The 23,542-nt window shown below is 34.8% G+C and overlaps 1 pseudogene; it reads right to left on the bottom strand.

Moving 5' to 3' along the window:
* Positions 1–279: 279 nt before the first annotated feature.
* LOC148960592 (uncharacterized) lies at positions 280–3,692 on the bottom strand (annotated as a pseudogene).
* Between the last annotated feature and the right edge of the window lie 19,850 nt (positions 3,693–23,542).

A 23,542-nucleotide genomic window follows, 5' to 3' on the forward strand; every position in this document is an offset into this window, starting at 1 on the left:
GTCAGAACTTTTTCTTTAGCCAAGGATGTTAGGGAGAAACATACAGTTGCCAAACGACAGTCAAATAAAAGATTTCTCTGTGCTGAAATTAAAAAAGGTAGCTTCTCCAAAGAGAATAAACAATGATGGCAAAACTGAGTCAGAACTTTTTCTTTTGCCAAGGATGTTAGGGAGAAACATAAAGTTGCCAAACGACGGTCAAAGAAAATATTTCTCTTTGCTGAAATTAAGAAAGGTAGCTTCTCCAAAGAAAAGGGACAATGATGGCAAAACTTCATCTATTTTTTCCTATTCTTCTTTTATTCTCTTCTTCTTTTAATAGTCAAATAATTAACAAAAATTATCGGTTGTCAAAAATAACAGTATAAATGTAAAATACAAACAGAACAGTTTAAAGCAGTTCAAAGCCTGGCAATATTTAGCAAGGCAAATACTAAATACTATGTATGTTGGGATATTTTTTGGGTTTTGTGTCATCCATATGTATATATATATATATATATATATCTTGTGATGAGTTTAAATACAAAGATAAAGTTCAGGAACAAAGCAAAACAGCAACAAGAATCTAACAAGGTTACTCGTCCTAGAAGTAATGAATGTGCAGAAAAAAATTTTACCCTACCAGTTTGATAAAACACCCTTGAAAAGCTACACTAAATACTTGTTGGCTGGCCAATACTTTTAAAAATATGACTGATGATGATGGTCAACATTTTTTATATTTGCATTAAAAATATTGAAAAATGAAAAAAGGTACTTTTCAGACAACATTTGAAATTTTATGCACCTGTTGCTTCCCTGTCGATGTCATTTCTTTACTGAAATTGCAGCCTTGCACCAGCTTTATCACACCATATCTTTCAATGACCCGCAGAAAGAGAAAAATAAGGTTCTAGAAATGTTGGCTGTGTTACAATTTTTTTCAGTGTCAAAAATTTTCATATTTTATATCTAAGTAGTTGTAGTTGTGTTAAAGGCACGATGCCCATGCTGTATAACTTTGAGATCGTCTAGCTAGAGAGATATTCATTTTCATATGGATAGCCCAGTACCCATGTAAAAGGAAAGCCTATCCATATAATTTCTTATCCAGTTCAAAATTTATCCGGGGTCGTGTAAACACAGCTTAAGATATGCTTGATATTTTATCATGTCAGTTAAATTTATATGCGAAATACATTATGCAGGAGAAAACACATATGACCTGGAGAATTGGCCTCGAAAATCGGGCAAGAAAATAGCAAAAAAGGGCCTCGATTTGTTAGATGTTAAATGTATGTTGAAGTGCAAATGACACATAAATTTTTATTCGCTTCAACCATCAAAGAAACATCACTGGGAACGATGGTGAACTTAGGTTTTTCATTTGCGACTTACTTTCTTCAAAAATTGGGGTTTTCTGACACCCACTAAAGTTGTTGTGTATTCTTCGAAAAGAGCTGAGCTTTTGTATGGATTCACTATGTGTTAGCACTACTGTTGTCCTTCTAATAAATCGTTTTTGCATGATTATTACTCAAGCGATGCCAAAAAAAAATCAGAAAATAATCTAGGTCAATCTTTTGGTAATTAAAAAGTTAACTAAAAAACAAATGACACAATATAATACATATATATATAAAAATGACATGACATATATATTGCGCGCCATAGTCATAGTTTTGCACTTAACAATTCCAGTCTTGTTTGCAAAAACGTCATATTATGTTATTGATAATGCCTCAGAATATATATGTTATTGATAATGCCTCAAAATACCTGGGGGCACACCCACATAATACTTTAAATGTGGATTTGCAGTGCCAAATTCCTGTACCAGTTTTGTTATCAACACCCTTCAGAGAGTGGTTTTTATCAAAACTTTCTATGCTTATCAAAGGAAAACTCTGGTGCGATATTTAGAAAATAAAAATTGAACTGTCACAACAAGGCAACAAGAGACTTCACAATGAGCACAGGCAGTGTCGTCAAAACGAATTTAATTTCAGAGGGTCGCCTATTGTATTGCTTCCCCTTTAGTAAACTACCATAAAGGAAATATAGTACAGGTTGACAATTATGGGGGACTCCAACTCTTCTTTCTACGGCCTTGCCATGTAGGGGAGATACTACAAGTCTTAAACCTTGTTGCTGGAGAAACTACTACATGATCATTAGGTAGCTCTTCGGGTACTCCTTTTTCTCTCTTTCCTCTCTGTCAGCATTTTCAAACATAAAAAACAACCAAAATGCTGATTTTTCAGTTCATTTGATAAACCTTTGAAAACAAATGTTATACACAATTAAACTACTTCAATATCTCCCGCCATGTTTGATTTTTTTAAATAATTTTCTTATTTGTGAACCCCAGACATTGATTTTCTGTAAAGTCGTGGAAGCCAAATATTGACATGGACCCAGACCCATTCCTTTACTCTTAGGTGCCTAATAGACGGAGGAAATGGAAAACCGGGGTGGGCAACAAACATGAGGTGCCAAAATGAAACTCTATGGGGTACAAATACAAAATAAAAGTGAGAATGTCTTTAAGCAATGCACAAAGCTATGTACATATTTGATTCTCTCACTTTGTTCTTTTCATTTCATAGTTTTCCCATTTGAAAGTTTATTGTTAGTTGAACATGATTCCTTAGATTCAAAAGTATTTTTCAAAGACCAATACAAAATTACCTCCACAACCCATAAAAGGAGCAAACATTTCTGATAGACCATTGACTACAGAGGCGACAGAATTATCGGATGTAGCATCCTCTTCGACTGCGGTAGTAGATATGGAAGGCCAGATAAGCTATCACATAGAACCAGTGTGTCAAATTATTGATCCGTCACCGGATACCACAATTTGAGAAATACATAAATTTTCAAAACTTTAAATGTTATTGCCGCATTTACCAAAAAGAAAAGAATCTGTTGATGCGATTCAGGGGTTAGTGATTCCAAATATGACTCAAACTGCTTCCTGTGCAAAGCTTCCAAGACAACTATATGAGAGCGAACAATTCTGTTGTAATGATTGCCTTTCAGTTCACCATTGAATGAGCCAATGGAAACCACCTCCGATTCAATAAAAATATCCTAAAACAGAAGTGAAAATTTAAAAATTTTGATTTTCTTTCAAAGTAAACATACAAAAAGCATGAATTGATGATATAAGAGCATAGCAGTCATTTTGTGGAGGGGGATGGGTATAAGCTTGTTTGAAACTGAATTATTCTTTTGCATATGACATTGCCTGTAATAATATATTTATCTTTAAAAAAACTCTTCTCTCAAGTTGATTTATTCTAAAAGTGGCCTTTTCCATCTGTCTAAAGTAGCTTACATCAGATGAGAACTGTGGAGCCCTTACATAATTTCCTAAAACACACCCTCCTAAAATGTGTAACACTTTTTTGGAGATAGTTTGCGAGTAAAACTAGATTTAATTAGAACAAAAAGTTTTACCTTCAGTCCTAAATCTTTAAAAATCTTTCAAATAGCTCCAAGGAAACACATGGCCATGTGAAATTCACCAAGCTTGATAACAAATCTATTCAGAAAGCATTATCCTTCCATGGAACTATCTGTATCTTGCAATAAATTGCTTCATCAAATACCAGACGCACATATTTGAGATCTAGATGTTTTGCAATATTAGTGCTTCTGTTTAGAATTTTTGAGAGAGCAGTGATATCATTTGAATGCAGCATAGTAATAAAATCCGTCTTATTTGGAAAAGATTCATTGAAATAGATTCTGTGGTAGTCTACAGATCATATTGAATGGGTAAAGTTGTTAGCAGGTTGAGGAAAGAAATGATGAAAAGAATGCAGCATTATCACGGTTTTGCTATTAGGCAAAATAAAGGCAATTTGGAAGAAATGTATACAGCAATTCTGGCAATAAAACGCCACCTTATAAGAGAAGATGATGCCTCACTTGGTTTCAACATAGATTTTGCCAAAAGATACAGGCTCTTGGTGTAAATATTGGAAAGACCAGCAGCATGGTACCAAAGAGTACACTGACTCAGGAAGGCTGCCTAAAGTCTTCTTAACTGAGCTGGGTCCCATTTTTTCAAGGCTTAGTCAAAGTGCTTACTCAAGGCTTACTCAATAGATACTCGCTAGGCCTAACTCAGAATCAAAATGAAAGCCTAAATGGCTTACTCTGGGCTCGTCTTTTGAGGGCAGCATTTTGTGGTAGGAGAAAGGTAAAGGAGTTTGTGGGGAAAATACTGAAGCTACAAGTAAGGCAGTAATCATGAAAAAAGCTGGTATTGACATTGGAAGCAATATGTTAAAAGGGTAAAGGTATGAGGACAAAATGAGAATTAATTACTGCATGTAAAATATCTTTAAAATATAGAAAGCAACCCAAGCAGCTAAAATTCAATAAAGTGAAATGTAAAGCAAAAAAAGTTTCATACAAAGCAGGTAGCTTTGGATCAACCAGCAGACCAGATGGAGGAAGAGTGAAAAAAGGAGATAAATCAGCCATAGCTCCAAAGCTAAACTAAAACGCAAGAAAAGAGGTTTTGTTGAAGTAGTGTAGAAAAAGAAAACTTCTTGTTTTCAAGTTGAGCAGGAAAATGTCGATCATGATGACATTTGAATAATAAAACAGTTTAAAATGCTTCAGAATGTCTTAGAAATTCAGATTTAATTGATGTTTTGCCTATAGGTACCTCTAACTATCAGCACGTGTACTACTAAGTAAAACCATTGACAGCCAACCATTCTTGTGCTTACAAAAATATTTAACCGTGTTTTTCTCAAAAATCAGTTTTCTCAACCTTTTCATCTTTAGAAACATCTATTTTGAATTTTTTTTTGTCTTTTGAGCTGAAAATGTGTCACATTACTTTAAAAGGCTGCTTCATTAAAACGAATTATCAGAATTTTCAAATTTTGTGTAGTTCTTACATTACAATGAAAAAAGCGTTTTGGGGGCTATAAACTTCCCCTTTTGTCATTTGCCCCCTGTTTCCATTACAACAATGCACCCTTTTTTGCCAAATTTTTTTTTTCAGATTATAGAAAAAGATTTATGGTTTCAACTTTAAATTTGTATTAAGTTTCGATAAATAGAACCCTTTTTTTCTTCAAGATGAAATAAAATGTGCATGGAAAATTATTTACAGTATACTGCCACCTTAAAGGGGATGTATGTCTATGAAAAAGACATTTAAATGAGTAAGGAAGAGTGTAGCAACGATATGTCCATGAGAATGGGAACATCATTTCATAACTGGTTCAAGAATGCAAAGCACTAAAGCAATCAATAACTGGCAAGGGCAATAACGGAAAAGATATTGAAATTAAAATATTATTATGGAAGGGCAATAAAGGACAATACTCGTGGCCTTATACTTATGAAGAAGAGAATTTTTGCAATCCTTTTCCGCCTGACATCAACTGACATTAATCAAAAAGCATCACCATTGCCTCTCTGGAGAATAATTGTGATGCTTTTGAAAAAGGCAGAGGCCAAAGAAGACATTCCAGGATCACAGAAGGAACAGGACAACCCCTATTTATGTTAGCAAGAAGCTTGTACTGTCTTCCAGCGCCTAACAGACAATGGTTTGTTGGAATGGCAAAAGAGAGGTGCCACTCAGAACGATAATGAGTCTTTGAACAATATCAACTTCCTGGATGTAAAGATAGTTAAAAACAACCAACTCATAACAGATCTTTACCAGAAACTCACGGATAGCCAACAGTATGGTAATTTAAATCTTGCCACCTACCACACACCACACACCACACACCAAAAGAAATATTCCATTCAACCTTGCACGACAATATTGCACAATCATCGAGAAAGAAACTTAAAAAGAACACACCTACTTAATTTAAAATCAACACTGTAAAAGCCAGACTATCCCAGAAATCTCATCGAGCAAAGTATTCAGCAAGCAAATAAAATCCCTTTAGAAGAACATCAAGCCATTATCCTTTGTTGCTACTTTCAATCCCCGCAACTTCAACATTTTCAAAGTTATAAAGGAAACAATTTCAATGCTTGACGCAAGCTCCAAAATGAAGCAAGCGATGTCCAAATTCAACCTTATTAACCGAAACGAGAGCCTGCCAACATCAAACAGATTCTTTCAAGAGCCAAATATTGTTCAAATACAATAGTGTTGGTACAATAAAGTGTATGCAGTGAGGAGGTTAAAGGAAAATTTCCTGTAACAGTAGTTATTGTTAAAAGTGTAACTCAATTGGAGGGTTAAAAGAAAGCCCAGGAGAAGGTGCTGCTAAAGCAGGCGGTAATGCAAGACTCACAGAGGCTTCAAATGATATGTGTAGCAGAAAAAAGCACCTGTCTAAGGAGAATAATAGATACGCAAAGAACATAAAAAAAGTGCTAGTGGCAGAAGGAAAAAAAGAGACGAAAAATAATAAAAAGGAAAAAGAATGTATGCAAAGAAATAGCCTGAAATCAACATGCCTACTGTTTATGCCCTTAGGAGAAAAACTGTTTAGCTTATACTGCCAGAAGCTTTCTCGCATCCTATTCCCCCAGTAATCCTATCAATTATACTAACCCTTATATCCTGCAGAAACCCCCGGTGGCCTTCTCCAGAAAAGTGCCTGAAAATTCCACCTTAGGTACTGAGGATCTCTGACTAAACTTACAATTACATGTTTTATAGTCATTAAGTACCTCATTAGCCAGCAATGGACTAGGTTTAAGTACCTCAGTCTAAATAAAGCCTTTGGTGAAGCTTTAAAACTAGGTCTACATTTCACTTTATCTAGCACTTCAGATTACGTTAGGAAACCAAGTTTCAGTTATACAACTTGAATAGTTACAAAGTTACAGTGCAAGACCCAATATAGGACTGGGCACAAGAACCATAGTTTAAAAATTGCTTTTGTGAAATTTTTGAAGCTTTTTTGTATCCCATTTTATCCAGCACGTTAAATAACGTCAGAAAAAAGTTTCAACTTTATAACTTGCAATGTTCAGAACGTTGTAGTGCTATACCAGAAAGAGAACTGGGTACCAGTACCCTTGTCCAAAAATAGCCTTTGGGGACTTTTTTGAAGCTTGATATGAACTTCATCTTATTCAGCATATCGGATTGTGTACTTCTACCAAACTTCATGCTATTATCATAACATGCACAATTCTACTACCTTGCGTCTAAACTATCAGGAAACTCGAGAAAGCAAGTTGTTTGACAAAACGAAAAGTTTACACAGACATAACTTATTGGTTTAGGTCAGATTACATTGCTCTTTTTAAATCTTTTGCTTAATTTTTCATGTTCTTTCCGATAGTATCATCAGATTTGAAAAATTCGAAAGTTGAAATTTTGCCGACCGTGCATTTTTCATGCCCCTGAAAACGCAACTTCTGGTCATTTGCCAGAATGTTCCCAGGGCTTAAAATGATCAGTGGCCCTTACTCTTATGATTTAAACCTTAAAAACTTCGGTTACCCAGTTTGCTGGATTGTTATGCAAAATTCCTTGTCTATCTGGTTGCTCTTCTCCAATCCTGTTTAATAATCTAACCATGACGATCCCAAACAATGGTAGAACTGTAGAGAGCACTTTTGAAAATCCATAATAAACAGTTTTTGAATCCAGTAAATTCTAGTTCCTTACTGTTGCCAACATGATTATGCCGAGACAAAAAGGTTATTATCAGCATTATAAATGCTAATTGATCTTTTCTAAAGAGTGTATCAAACTAGTAATAACCTGAAGTTTCAGCGTATTGTGTGAAAACATGGTTCGAATCTCACTTAACTCTATTATGAATTGATAAAATGAACTTTCCAAATCAAAAAACCATAACTATTGCCAATACCTTTCTCCTGTTAGACTGCTTAAGATAACCAATTTGTATTAAGACATAGTATGGTCGCATATTGTGCTACTTTCACTCCACCTTTGTTCAAATAATGCATAAAATAATATTATATAATATAAATGATAAAGAGTGGTTTAATCTATAGGGTTTACTTTCACCTACCTGATTATTCAGGAATTATGGCAACAAGAAAAATAAATTCAAAATTTTTCATTATTGGCCATGCTGTTTTGTCTGGCATCTGCAGTGATCACAAGTTGTTTATTCTGATCCTTTAACTCTGCCAAACAATCAAACTGGTATTTGTTCCAATATATGTCAATGGCAGAAAACGAGAATTCCCTTGGCGCAAAGGAAAATCAGTATAATATTTGCTCTCAATAGTCTTGTACCGTTTTTACTTCTATTAAGGTTTAGTTCCCTCTCCTTTTTTCACAAGATTACTAGTTTCCATAAGTTTCCTTTTCACAAGCCCATAATTTCAGCTTATTTTATAAAACATTTAGGCTTTGTGGTTTTCCAAAGGCCTTTGAATGTTCTAGTTATTCCTCTTCCCATCAAATTAGTAGCCACTTTCAGGACTGCTTGAAAAACTTCTTAAAACATTTCACCATACTTTTATATTAACAGGATTCATCAGTCAATTTGATGTTGGTAGCAGTCACTCTGAAAACTTTTTAGTTGCTGTTGCTTCTGTTAAAAAGCCAATCTTAACAACTGTGTCGTCACAACAACCACAGATGTTGAGCGATATTCAAGAAATATAACTATATACATATCAAACTGCCTTTACATTGTGAATTTCCATGACCTGGCGCTTCACATTTATGGCCAATGGTACAATTAGATAACTGGACCTTACTACCAAGTCTAACAATAAAACTTAGGGGCAAAATATGAATTGGGTCTCTATCAAATATTGTTTAGTATATCAGACTGTCTTTATATTGTGAATTTCAACTTTCTATGACCTGGCATTCTCTGTTTATGGCCAATGGCATGATTAGGGGCACTTGAATCACGTAGATTACTATTGCAACTGAAATATGTTCATAAAATGTTTACAAATCAGGTTGCTTTGGACCCTAACGTTTTCTTTTCCCCTGCAAGTTGTTCAATGACAAGGAACTCTAACTCATTGAAGATCATGCTTAAATTTGGAAGGGTTGATGCTGTTAGGTTTTCATTTTTTCATTCAATCGTTTCTGTATGGAATAGCCTGCCATACAGTATTGTGATGCAGGCAAATTCGGATACCTTTTACAACCTATGACGAAATCATCTCAGTAAATTTTAATTTTGTAGTTGACTGGGCAGACATTTGTATGACCCAAAAGGGTTGTTAAATGTAAATGTAATGATGATGTAATGTTCGCCCGCTATCAAGTAAAATTGAAAAGCGAAGATAGAACTAAAAAAAGTGGCCACAACCTGGCCAATTTAAAGCTCTGGATCTTTACATAGACACATGCAGACATCAAATTTCTCAAGTAAATTTCAAAGCTTGGCATAAAACATCCAACCTTACTAGAGGCGGAATGGCAAGCCTTGAAACATCTTAAATCAAATGATGATATTGTTATTAAGCCAGCAGACAAAGGTGGTCCTATTGTTGATTGGCGTAAAGATTTATATTTTCAAGAAGGCAGTTCACAACTCAAAAAGTCATGCTATGACAAACAAACTGCCAATTCTACTAAATCTTTCAACAAAACCGTCATCAACATCATTAAAGAAAAAATCAATCTTGGCAACCTTCCTGAAAACGCTACTAAATTATATTTTCAACATCCCCGTGGATCTGATTTCTATATGCTCCCAAAGATACACAAACCTGATAACCCTGGCCGACCTATTGTATCAGCCGTCTCCTGTCCAACATCACAAATTGCAGCCTACTCTGATGGCATATTTACACCCATCAACCAACAACTGCCTACGTTTGTCAAAGATACATCCCATGACCTGCTTCTTTTCAAGGATTTTAAATTTGAAGGCCCCAACAGATATTTATTTACAATCGACATTAATCCCTTTATACATGCATTTCTCATGCTGATGGATTAGAAGCACTAAAGTTTTTTCTCGATCAACGCCCTAAACAAAACCCACCTACCAACACTCTTCTTTGTTTAGCCAAGCTTGTGTTAACTACGAATGCATTTCGTTCAATGGCGATTTTCACCTTCAAACAACTTATATCGCTATGGGAAGTAATCTTGGTCCTAGCTATGCATGCCTTTTTGTTGGATACCAGGCACACTTGATCTACAGTTCACATGATGGTCCTTTCTCTTGCCTATTCAGGAGATACATTTATGATATTGTGGGAGCTACGTCATTACCACTTGCATGTGTACAAAATTTCATCAACTACACTAGGAATTTCCATCCAGTGCGTCAATTCACACACACCATCTCCTAGTACAGTGTACCCTTTTTTGACATCCTGCTCACCATCAAAAACAACTCTATTTCTACCTCTATCTTCAATAAGAAATCAGATTCATACTGCTTTCTTGACTACTTTTATCCCATCCTCAAAAATGCAGAAGTTCCATTCCTTACACCCAAATCGATACCTGTCTCCTTGATTAGCTCGTGAACCTTTTCCACACAGTCTTCCTTGGCGTTGCAGCTTTGCATTTGGACACCATTGATTCTCAGGGACATTCATGACTATACCGTTCGCTGTCAATCAATTCTTGCTTCAAATTGCTTACTAACTTTCACAAGACCCTCCAGTTGGTCAACCCTTTCCTCAAGATTTTCATTTATTTGGTCATATTCTTGACATTTTAAATCAAATTTTTTTTCTATCTTGTTGATTGCTTCATTGATTCACTCCTTTTCCGGTAAATCAGCAATTTGTTCTTGAATAGGCATCTTCATAAAGAAAAACGAAGTAATATCGAACTAAAATGCCACTTTCTGGAGCATCCAAAATACGTTTCTAATACTGTTGACACGCATCGCACACCAATTTGACTGCCGTGAAAGACTTGAAGAGCCAGGGGTTGACAATGTCGAGTAGCTCCCATCTCTGTGATCTTCTAGCAGTGAGGCTTCATTGTCAATGGATTCTTGGTCATCACTGAGGTCAATTGGACTTTTTAAAGTAGGGTGTTGAGACGTTTCCTGAAGAAGCTCTTCCTACCATTTGATCTTTCGGGAAAAACAAGGACTGAGGCCACATACTTTCATATTGGTCTGGTGGAAAACCAGCATCACCAGAGTTTCTTTTGAGTGCCTTTTCCAGCTCTCTCCTGAAAGTATCTTGCAAACCTTCGAATTTTCTTTTCGCAAAATATTTTTCAACTGATACAGTTCAAATGTCCCCCACCCCCTTACAACTCAGAGAACAGAAAAATCTTAATTAGGCCAACCATAGATATTTATACTCTACATTTTTTCAGGTTTGTGGCATTCGCTTGGATATAAATTCAGGATGGGAACGTCAACCGTTTTGTCAGTTGTGAAGCAAGTTTCTGAGAACATTTAAACATATGCCAGTATTATAAGATTTTTTGGATGTCGTTCAGAAATTTTATAAAAGATGAGCTTTCCAAACTGCTTTGGCTGCATTGATGGAAAACATATCCGAATTAAGTATGCCTCTCAAAATCTGGTTCACTTTTCTACAATTATAAGCAGTATATTTCTATCATTCTCCAGGGTTTGGCAGATGCAGTGTCGATTCCTAGCTATAAATGTAGGGGCTAGAGGAAAGCAAAGTGACGAGAATCTAGTTTCTACAGACGTTTACAAAATGATATTTTCGAGTTATCGACAAATCAAAGACTGAAAAAATCTGAAAGGAATTTGCCTCTGGTTATTTTGGTGGATGAAGCTTATTCATTACAACCCAATATAATGCGTCCATTCCCAAGTGCAAATTTGACAAATGAGAAGACTATTTTCAACTACAGATTATCCTGGCAAGATGCTGTATTGAATGTGCTGTCGGGACATTAAGTAAGAAATTTAAGCGATATTAAATAATTGATGTCAAATGCTGTTTTTCTTTCCACTCGCAGCGAACAAATACCCGAGAAGTAATCTTGTCGCTCTGACCTACTGGGTTATTGGCTCATTTATTTCACTTCGCTATTTTTCTTTCAGTGTGTACGCAGATCATGGGTTTCGTGACTGTCATCCATACAATAGCACAACAGAATGCATCACTCTTCAGAGACTCTTTTCGCAAAACCTCTTGTAACTCAAATCTCTCAAAAATGAACTTATGGCCCTTATGGAACTTATGAACTTTGAGCAAATATTTGCAGATATAGAATCAGTGAGATTTACTGCCTAATACCAAACATTTTGCAGAATTTAGATTTTTTGTGTCAAATTTAAATTTGAACATGTTTGACATCAATCATTGTTTATCAACTATTTGAAATAGATAAAATTTTAGTTAAAACATAATTAAATGTTTTATGTCATAGGTTAAATGGAACATTCTTTATGATACCTCTCCAGCTGGTGACCATTACATAGAACATTCTTTATGATACCCCGTCAGCTTGTAACCGGGATATCTATTTGCAGTACAAAACTTTCTGAATGTCAAAAATTATCCCATCAACCCAGTAAAGGACATACATGCATCTTTTGGTTTTCAATGAACATTCACAGATCTTAGGTGGCTCTCTATTGCTGCCTAAGAAGAAGTAAAGGAAGACCTTGAATGAAAATGTTAACAACCTTGGACTGGCATAGGATATTATAGATTTAATTATTGATATAACTGTAGATAGTAATGCTCTGCTAACTATCGCTGCTGACTGAAACTCTCAAGAGGATAACTGGAAATGCAAAGAGTATGGCAAAGTACATCAGAACCTAGTCTCATTAAGGGAACAAATGCTCGCATTGGGAAAAATGTTATAAAAAGTCAAAAAATTTGAAGAAGTCATCTAAAGTTATTTGGAAGATGCAGGGAGGGATAAAAGTGAAGAAGCAGTTAGCAGCAAATTTAAAATGTGATTCCCCAGTGTTCTTCTGGTATGAATGAAAACACCGAGGATGCAAACATACAGAGCAATCAACTTCCAGAAGATCACCTGGCTCGATGTTCAAAGTGTGGACTTATTTTAGTGCTCTTCGCGTTGAATGATGACAAAAATGGAAATTGGAGGAGGATTCTTTGCCTCTACAAGAAATTCTCCTCTATAATCAGCTACATCACTATGTTATCAAATGAGATGCCGGCGCATGCGCTACAAGACATTGCGGACTCTGCTGCGAGTCATCACAATGCATTTCACAATCTTCCAAATTTGTGAAAGATTGGCAAGTTTACAATATTTCAATTTCTAGTTGATTTGGGAAAAATCAAAAATTTAAATTTTGATGCATAGTTCTCAAGAAATGTGAGAGTCAGAGAACAAAACTGTGTCTGAGGATGGAAGGGGTCTGAGGACCATCTTTTAACAAAACTTTTTTAAGGGATAACTACAAATATGGGTAACATGGCGGCTCTTCTCTATCAATTTTCATGCTAGTTTGGCAATTGGCCACCAGCCTGATCATCACATTTCGACCGGAATGAGCCTCATGTCCACCAGACGTCTTACTTTGCCACTAGGCATTTCGCTTCATCGTCCTCCAGAGTAAACCCAAACAATAAACTACATTTATCAGACCCTGACGCATCCAAGCCACCATAAAAGTGTAATGTTACAAATGATTATAACATTGATGAACACCTTAGCATTCATGCAGATGACCATACTGATTCACTTCTGGGTGATGCCCAAGATCTATTAGAAAAAACTAAGGCCAATAAACAAAGTGAGCCGACAGGGCCATCAACTTCAGCAGAACCAGACACATCTCAACTTCTTGATGGCTTAAACAAAGCTCTTGAAACCTCTGACTATCTCTGCACTAAGGTAAATGATAAATTGGCCAAGATAATTAAAACGCGTTGGGAAAAGACGCTAACCAATACAAAAAATCTCAATAAATACAAAAACCAGCTAACTGTACGTCACTGCATCCTATGAAGGTCAACAAAGGTACAACATGTCTCCCTGTCATTGGATGCAATTGAACTGCTAGGTCACCTGACTGGAAATATCTCGTCTCTTAGACAAAGCAATATGGAGCCCCTTCAAAGACAGGAGTATCAAGCGCTTTTCTCCTCCATTTCTGAAATCCCACATGGTCCCTACCTTTTTGGTGACGATTTCAATAAGCACCTAGAGGAAGCTGAAGAATCAAACAAGGTTGGGAAGACTTTCAAGGGAAACCCCTACAATAGCTATAAAGAGCAACCTTTTAGCCAAAGTCTTTCCCAGCAAAGCAACGCAAGTTGTGATTTTTTAGGATGTGGCAGCCAGTGTCAATTTCTGAATAAACAACTGTACTGAGGAAACAATCGGTTCCAATACAAATCTTGCCAAGCACAACAACCAGGGAAAATATTTTGATTGATTTGCAAGAGTCAATATGACTGGATTTATTGCTTATTGGCCTTCCCATCTATCCTTGGCTTATTTTTAAAATTCCAATTGAATCAAGGCTTATTTTAAAAATTGTTGTCACAATTGCAACATAGCTAGATTTGAACAATTTTTTTGCGGTACAGAATTTGAAAATGGCTTTGAAAAAAGCAAACATTTTACAACATACTTAAAGCTTTTTCGTCTGACACTCCTCAGAGCATAAAACGTCAGAATAGGTTCCGAAAAACATGTTTGAAAAATATATACCCAGTTGTGGATCGAAATAGGCCAATCAGAAAAACGCAAGCACAAGACCGGTATAGTTGACCAATCAGTGCCGCGAGCCTAAAGAAAAATTACCAATGGAGTCCAAGAGAGAAAACAAACTCCTTTTGTCTACGCAATGGCGGCTTTTTCGTTTTTATGTAGATTGACTCCAAAACTGCTAGATGGAAGGACGACCGGGCTCTGCCAATTATCCGAAACATGTCGTCATTATAGAGTTTTGCACAATCTGGGTTGTCTAAAAGATGTTGACCAATGGCAGAATCACTTGTTTTAACAGTGTTTCTAGACCTACAAGATCAAGGAGGCTGTTCTCTTTGAGGGGCAGTTTTGTTTCGTATGTTGGAAGGAACATGCTGTTTTATCCTATCCCCCAATCTTTGGGTTGTGCGCCCTACGTAGCCAGAATCACACTGGCACGTAAATTCATAAATGACGGAACTTTTTTGTTTGGTAGGGACGCAATCCTTTTGAATGGATGGAAGGGCTCTCCTAGTGCTATAAACAATCCGAGGATTGACAGCAAAGAAACAATTGGTTATGGCTTGCCTAATCTGACTCTCGAATCGCAAGGAAGTGTTACCAATCCATGGTAGTTTCAAATAAACTGGGCACTTTTGCGGACCAAACTTTTGAACAGCCGAAAAACTTGCGATCTTCTCCTTAGTATAAGATAAAATGACGTCTTCAGGATAGCCGTTGTCCAAGAAGATCGTTTTGAGTTTTTCCAGTTCAGCGTGCAGTTTAGATTTCGAGCAGATCATAAATGCCCTATGTACTAATGTTTTGACAAGTGCCCTATGTACTAATAGCTAGATTTATTATCTTGCTTAAAAATGAATGGTCTATGCAAAGAATCTTCATTTGTTTCTGTACTTGCCTGGGACATCAATTGTTAACTTATTGTTCTTGTAAATAATTTGTGTTGTAGACTTACTGCAACCAAATTTTCTTGTAGTTTCAGCAAACAAATGACTCGTTAGACCCAAATATTTTATTACTTCGCATTCTTCTTCTTGCTGCTTTTGTGTTTTTGGCATTGAAAATAACACATTGATATTGTTAGAATGCTAGTTTTGGAGCCGCCATTTTGTTATTCATTGTCCTAATACTTTGTCATGTAAGTGTATAGTCATATGCTGTATCAAGGTCTTATAGTTAAAAAACAGGAAGCTTCAAACCAGCTTCCATATTTTTGCCGTCATAGCTGTCCATTGTAACATCAAATGTGGTGTTGTTTTTCTTTTTCCAATGTTACTTTTTGTGTGCAATGATGTTTCTATCATTAGTTGTGATGTTGTAATAGTCAGAGGCCAAGTTGAGTGCTTCGTTCAGGAAGGTTTTTGCTGATTGAAGAATAGATGTCTATGATGACCTTCAAATGCTATCCATGCCAATGAAATGCTATCCATACCAATTAAAATGGGGGTTTTTTATCTTCTTTTTAATTGATTTAATTGCGTTTTAATCTTGTGAACTCTGATTACTTGTTCAAACAGGTCTTTCGGCATACACACACACACATATATACATCACCCCTGAGAAAAATTGTGCACCAAAGTCACCATGATGCCTTTAATTCACCATGATGCCTTGGATGTGTTTAATTTTCAGCAGTGTTTCATTTCCCGGTAAGGATTTTAGAATTAGTCCTCCTTTGAATAGATTTCACCATTAAGGTGTAAAGGAAGATATTTTTTATTGAAGTATGGATTTATTGATGTGGGGATTTCTTTAGGAGGTCCTTGACTTTTTATCCATTTAGAAAATTGGACACTTCAGTCAACATATTTAATTTGTTTATGATATGAATCTTTAGCATTGTTTGCAATTTGTTCATTTTCTAGTGTTATTATCCTAGATGTTAATGCAGTGGAAGAAGAAGGGCCGTAAAATAGGATATTCAAAAAATCCTGAAATAATAACTGTATTTTCATGATGATTTTGATTTCTACAGCTCAATTGTGAAACAGAAGGGGTCCCTAAGCATTCTGTCAATTTCAGTTGCTGAAATCTTCTACTTCTTTCTAATATTCGGAATTTGGTCTTGATTTACTTATGTTCAAACTGAAATCGTGCTGTTTCAAGACAATGCTACAAAAATAAATATCTTTAGGGCAATCCTGAAATAATAACTGTATTTTTATGAAGATTCTGATTTCTACAGCTCAATTGTGAAACAGAAGGGGTCCCTAAGCATTCTGTCAATTTCAGTTGCTGAAATCTTCTACTTCTTTCTAATATTCGGAATTTGGTCTTGATTTACTTATGTTCAAACTGAAATCGTGCTGTTTCAAGACAATGCTACAAAAATAAATATCTTTAGGGCAATCCTGAAATAATAACTGTATTTTTATGAAGATTCTGATTTCTACAGCTCAATTGTGAAACAGAAGGGGTCCCTAAGCATTCTGTCAATTTCAGTTGCTGAAATCTTCTACTTCTTTCTAATATTCGGAATTTGGTCTTGATTTACTTATGTTCAAACTGAAATCGTGCTGTTTCAAGACAATGCTACAAAAATAAATATCTTTAGGGCAATCCTGAAATAATAACTGTATTTTTATGAAGATTCTGATTTCTACAGCTCAATTGTGAAACAGAAGGAGGCCCTAAAGATTCTGTCAATTTCAGTTGCTGAAATCTTCAACTTCTCCTAATATTCGGAATTTGGTCTTGATTTACTTATGTTCAAACTGAAATCGTGCTGTTTCAAGACAATGCTACAAAAATAAATATCTTTAGGGCAATCCTGAAATAATAACTGTATTTTTATGAAGATTCTGATTTCTACAGCTCAATTGTGGAACAGAAAAGGGCCCTAAGCATTGTGTCAATTTCAGTTGCTTAAATCTTCAACCTCTCCTAATATTCGGCATTTGGTCTTGATTTACTTATGTTCAAACTGAAATCGTGCTGTTTAGAGACAATGCTACAAAATGCAATATCTTTAAGGCAATCCTCTAATAATAATTGTATTTTTATAAAGATTTGGATTTCTACAGCTCAATTGTGAAGCAGAAGGAGGCCCTAAGCATTCTGTCAATTTCAGTTGCTTAAATCTTCAACCTCTCCTAATATTCAGCATTTGGTCTTGATTTACTTATGTTCAAACTGAAATCGTGCTGTTTAGAGACAATGCTACAAAATGCAATATCTTTAAGGCAATCCTCAAATAATCCCTGTATTTTTATAAAGATTTTGATTTCTACAGCTCAGTTGTGAGAAAGAAGGAGGCCCTAAACATTCTGTCAATTTCAGTTACTTAAATCTTCAACTTCTCCTGATATTCGGCATTTGGTCTTGATTTACTTATGTTCAAACTGAAATCATGCTGTTTCGAGACAATGCTACAAAATGCAATATCTTTAAGGCAATACTCAAATAATAATTGTATTTTTATGAAGAATTTTGATTTCTACAGCTCAATTGTGAAAGAGAAGGAGGCCCTAAGCATTCTGTCAATTTCAGTTGCTGAAATCTTCAACTTCTCCTAATCTTCAACATTTGATCTTGATTTATCTATGTTCAAACTAAAATCGTGCTGTTTAGAGACAATGATACAAAATGCAATATCTTTAAGGCAATCCTCAAATAATCACTGTATTTTTATGAAGATTTTGATTTCTACAGCTCAATTGTGAAAGAGAAGGAGGCCCTAAGCATTCTGTCAATTTCAGTTGCTGAAATCTTCAACTTCTCCTAATCTTCAACATTTGATCTTGATTTATCTATGTTCAAACTAAAATCGTTGTGTTTAGAGACAATGCTATGAAATGCAATATCTTTAAGGCAATCCTCTAATAATAATTGTATTTTTATAAAGATTTGGATTTCTACAGCTCAATTGTGAAGCAGAAGGAGGCCCTAAGCATTCTGTCAATTTCAGTTGCTTAAATCTTCAACCTCTCCTAATATTCAGCATTTGGTCTTGATTTACTTATGTTCAAACTGAAATCGTGCTGTTTAGAGACAATGCTACAAAATGCAATTTCTTCAAGGCAATCCTCAAATAATAACTGTATTTTTATGAAGATTTTGATTTCTAGAGCTCAATTGTGAAACAGAAGAAGGCCCTAAGCATTCTTTCAATTTCAGTTGCTTAAATCTTCAACTTCTCCTAATATTCGGCATTTGGTCTTGATTTACTTATGTTCAAACTGAAATCGTGCTGTTTAGAGACAATGCTACAAAATGCAATATCTTTAAGACAATCCTGAAATAATAACTGTATTTTTATGAAGATTTTGATTTCTAGAGCTCAATTGTGAAACAGAAGAAGGCCCTAAGCATTCTTTCAATTTCAGTTGCTTAAATCTTCAACTTCTCCTAATATTCGGCATTTGGTCTTGATTTACTTATGTTCAAACTGAAATCGTGCTGTTTAGAGACAATGCTACAAAATGCAATATCTTTAAGGCAATCCTCAAATAATCCCTGTATTTTTATAAAGATTTTGCTTTCTACAGCTCAATTGTGAAACAGAAGGGGTCCCTAAGCATTCTGTCAATTTCAGTTGCTGAAATCTTCAACTTCTCCTAATATTCGGCATTTGGTCTTGATTTACTTATGTTCAAACTGAAATCATGCTGTTTCGAGACAATGCTGCAAAATGCAATATCTTTAAGGCAATACTCAAATAATAATTGTATTTTTATGAAGAATTTTGATTTCTACAGCTCAATTGTGAAAGAGAAGGAGGCCCTAAGCATTCTGTCAATTTCAGTTGCTGAAATCTTCAACTTCTCCTAATCTTCAACATTTGATCTTGATTTATCTATGTTCAAACTAAAATCGTTGTGTTTAGAGACAATGCTATGAAATGCAATATCTTTAAGACAATTCTGAAATGATAACTGTATTTTTATGAAGATTTTGATTTCTTCAATTCAAGTGTGAAACAGAAGAAGTCCCCAAACACTCTGTCAATTTCAGTTGCTTAAATCTTCAACTTCTCCTAATATTCGGCATTTGGTCTTGATTTACTTATGTTCAAACTGAAATCGTGCTGTTTCGAGACAATGCTACAAAATGCAATATCTTTAAGGCAATCCTCAAATAATCACTGTATTTTTATAAAGATTTTGATTTCTACAGCTCAATTGCGAGAAAGAAGGAGGCCCTAAACATTCTGTCAATTTCAGTTACTTAAATCTTCAACTTCTCCTAATATTCGGCATTTGGTCTTGATTTACTTATGTTCAAACTGAAATCGTGCTGTTTCGAGACAATGCTACAAAATGCAATATCTTTAAGGCAATCCTCAAATAATCACTGTATTTTTATGAAGATTTTGATTTCTACAGCTCAAGTGTGAAACAGAAGGGGTCCCTAAGCATTCTGTCAATTTCAGTTGCTTAAATCTTCTACTTCTTTCTAATATTCGGAATTTGGTCTTGATTTACTTATGTTCAAACTGAAATCGTGCTGTTTAGAGACAATGCTACAAAATGCAATTTCTTCAAGGCAATCCTGAAATAATAACTGTATTTTTATGAAGATTTTGATTTCTTCAGCTCAATTGTGAAACAGAAGGAGGCCTTAAGCATTCTGTCAATTTCAGTTGCTTAAATCTTCTACTTCTTTCTAATATTCGGAATTTGGTCTTGATTTACTTATGTTCAAACTGAAATCGTGCTGTTTAGAGACAATGCTACAAAATGCAATATCTTTAAGGCAATCCTCAAATAATAATTAGAGCTCAATTGTGAAACAGAAGGAGGCCCTAAGCATTCTGTCAATTTCAGTTACTTAAATCTTCAACTTCTCCTAATATTCGGAATTTGGTCTTGATTTACTTATGTTCAAACTGAAATCGTGCTGTTTAGAGACAATGCTACAAAATGCAATCTCTTCAAGGCAATCCTGAAATAATAACTGTATTTTTATGAAGATTTTGATTTCTTCAGCTCAATTGTGAAACAGAAGGAGGCCTTAAGCATTCTGTCAATTTCAGTTGCTTAAATCTTCTACTTCTTTCTAATATTCGGAATTTGGTCTTGATTTACTTATGTTCAAACTGAAATCGTGCTGTTTAGAGACAATGCTACAAAATGCAATTTCTTCAAGGCAATCCTGAAATAATAACTGTATTTTTATGAAGATTTTGATTTCTTCAGCTCAATTGTGAAACAGAAGGAGGCCTTAAGCATTCTGTCAATTTCAGTTGCTTAAATCTTCTACTTCTTTCTAATATTCGGAATTTGGTCTTGATTTACTTATGTTCAAACTGAAATCGTGCTGTTTAGAGACAATGCTACAAAATGCAATATCTTTAAGGCAATCCTCAAATAATCCCTGTATTTTTATAAAGATTTTGCTTTCTACAGCTCAATTGTGAAAGAGAAGGAGGCCCTAAGCATTCTGTCAATTTCAGTTGCTGAAATCTTCAACTTCTCCTAATCTTCAACATTTGATCTTGATTTATCTATGTTCAAACTAAAATCGTTGTGTTTAGAGACAATGCTATGAAATGCAATATCTTTAAGGCAATCCTCTAATAATAATTGTATTTTTATAAAGATTTGGATTTCTACAGCTCAATTGTGAAGCAGAAGGAGGCCCTAAGCATTCTGTCAATTTCAGTTGCTTAAATCTTCAACCTCTCCTAATATTCAGCATTTGGTCTTGATTTACTTATGTTCAAACTGAAATCGTGCTGTTTAGAGACAATGCTACAAAATGCAATATCTTTAAGGCAATCCTCTAATAATAATTGTATTTTTATAAAGATTTGGATTTCTACAGCTCAATTGTGAAGCAGAAGGAGGCCCTAAGCATTCTGTCAATTTCAGTTGCTTAAATCTTCAACCTCTCCTAATATTCAGCATTTGGTCTTGATTTACTTATGTTCAAACTGAAATCGTGCTGTTTAGAGACAATGCTACAAAATGCAATTTCTTCAAGGCAATCCTGAAATAATAACTGTATTTTTATGAAGATTTTGATTTCTAGAGCTCAATTGTGAAACAGAAGAAGGCCCTAAGCATTCTTTCAATTTCAGTTGCTTAAATCTTCAACTTCTCCTAATATTCGGCATTTGGTCTTGATTTACTTATGTTCAAACTGAAATCGTGCTGTTTAGGGACAATGCTACAAAATGCAATATCTTTAAGGCAATCCTCAAATAATCCCTGTATTTTTATAAAGATTTTGCTTTCTACAGCTCAATTGTGAGAAAGAAGGAGGCCCTAAACATTCTGTCAATTTCAGTTGCTTAAATCTTCAACTTCTCCTAATCTTCAACATTTGATCTTGATTTATCTATGTTCAAACTAAAATCGTGCTGTTTAGAGACAATGCTACAAAATGCAATATCTTTAAGGCAATCCTCAAATAATCCCTGTATTTTTATAAAGATTTTGCTTTCTACAGCTCAATTGTGAGAAAGAAGGAGGCCCTAAACATTCTGTCAATTTCAGTTACTTAAATCTTCAACTTCTCCTAATATTCGGCATTTGGTCTTGATTTACTTATGTTCAAACTGAAATCATGCTGTTTCGAGACAATGCTGCAAAATGCAATATCTTTAAGGCAATACTCAAATAATAATTGTATTTTTATGAAGAATTTTGATTTCTACAGCTCAATTGTGAAAGAGAAGGAGGCCCTAAGCATTCTGTCAATTTCAGTTGCTGAAATCTTCAACTTCTCCTAATCTTCAACATTTGATCTTGATTTATCTATGTTCAAACTAAAATCGTTGTGTTTAGAGACAATGCTATGAAATGCAATATCTTTAAGACAATTCTGAAATGATAACTGTATTTTTATGAAGATTTTGATTTCTTCAATTCAAGTGTGAAACAGAAGAAGTCCCCAAACATTCTGTCAATTTCAGTTGCTTAAATCTTCAACCTCTCCTAATATTCGGCATTTGGTCTTGATTTACTTATGTTCAAACTGAAATCGTGCTGTTTAGAGACTATGCTACAAAATGCAATATCTTTAAGGCAATCCTGAAATAATAACTGTATTTTTATGAAAATTTTGATTTCTACAGCTCAATTGTGGAACAGAAGGAGGCCCTAAGCATTCTGTCAATTTCAGTTGCTTAAATCTTCTACTTCTTTCTAATATTCGGAATTTGGTCTTGATTTACTTATGTTCAAACTGAAATCGTGCTGTTTAGAGACAATGCTACAAAATGCAATATCTTTAAGGCAATCCTCAAATAATAATTAGAGCTCAATTGTGAAACAGAAGGAGGCCCTAAACATTCTGTCAATTTCAGTTACTTAAATCTTCAACTTCTCCTAATATTCGGCATTTGGTCTTGATTTACTTATGTTCAAACTGAAATCGTGCTGTTTAGAGACAATGCTACAAAATGCAATATCTTTAAGGCAATCCTCAAATAATAATTAGAGCTCAATTGTGAAACAGAAGAAGGCCCTAAGCATTCTGTCAATTTCAGTTGCTTAAATCTTCTACTTCTTTCTAATATTCGGAATTTGGTCTTGATTTACTTATGTTCAAACTGAAATCGTGCTGTTTAGAGACAATGCTACAAAATGCAATATCTTTAAGGCAATCCTGAAATAATAACTGTATTTTTATGAAGATTTTGATTTCTTCAGCTCAATTGTGAAACAGAAGGAGGCCTTAAGCATTCTGTCAATTTCAGTTGCTTAAATCTTCAACTTCTCCTAATATTCGGCATTTGGTCTTGATTTACTTATGTTCAAACTGAAATCGTGCTGTTTAGAGACAATGCTACAAAATGCAATATCTTTAAGGCAATCCTCAAATAATCCCTGTATTTTTATAAAGATTTTGCTTTCTACAGCTCAATTGTGAGAAAGAAGGAGGCCCTAAGCATTCTGTCAATTTCAGTTGCTTAAATCTTCTACTTCTTTCTAATATTCGGAATTTGGTCTTGATTTACTTATGTTCAAACTGAAATCGTGCTGTTTAGAGACAATGCTACAAAATGCAATATCTTTAAGGCAATCCTGAAATAATAACTGTATTTTTATAAAGATTTGG

The sequence above is a fragment of the Rhopilema esculentum genome, chromosome 1 (assembly GCF_057945365.1).
Source record: "Rhopilema esculentum isolate cy_ngs chromosome 1, ASM5794536v1, whole genome shotgun sequence".
Taxonomy (NCBI): Eukaryota; Metazoa; Cnidaria; class Scyphozoa; order Rhizostomeae; family Rhizostomatidae; genus Rhopilema; species Rhopilema esculentum.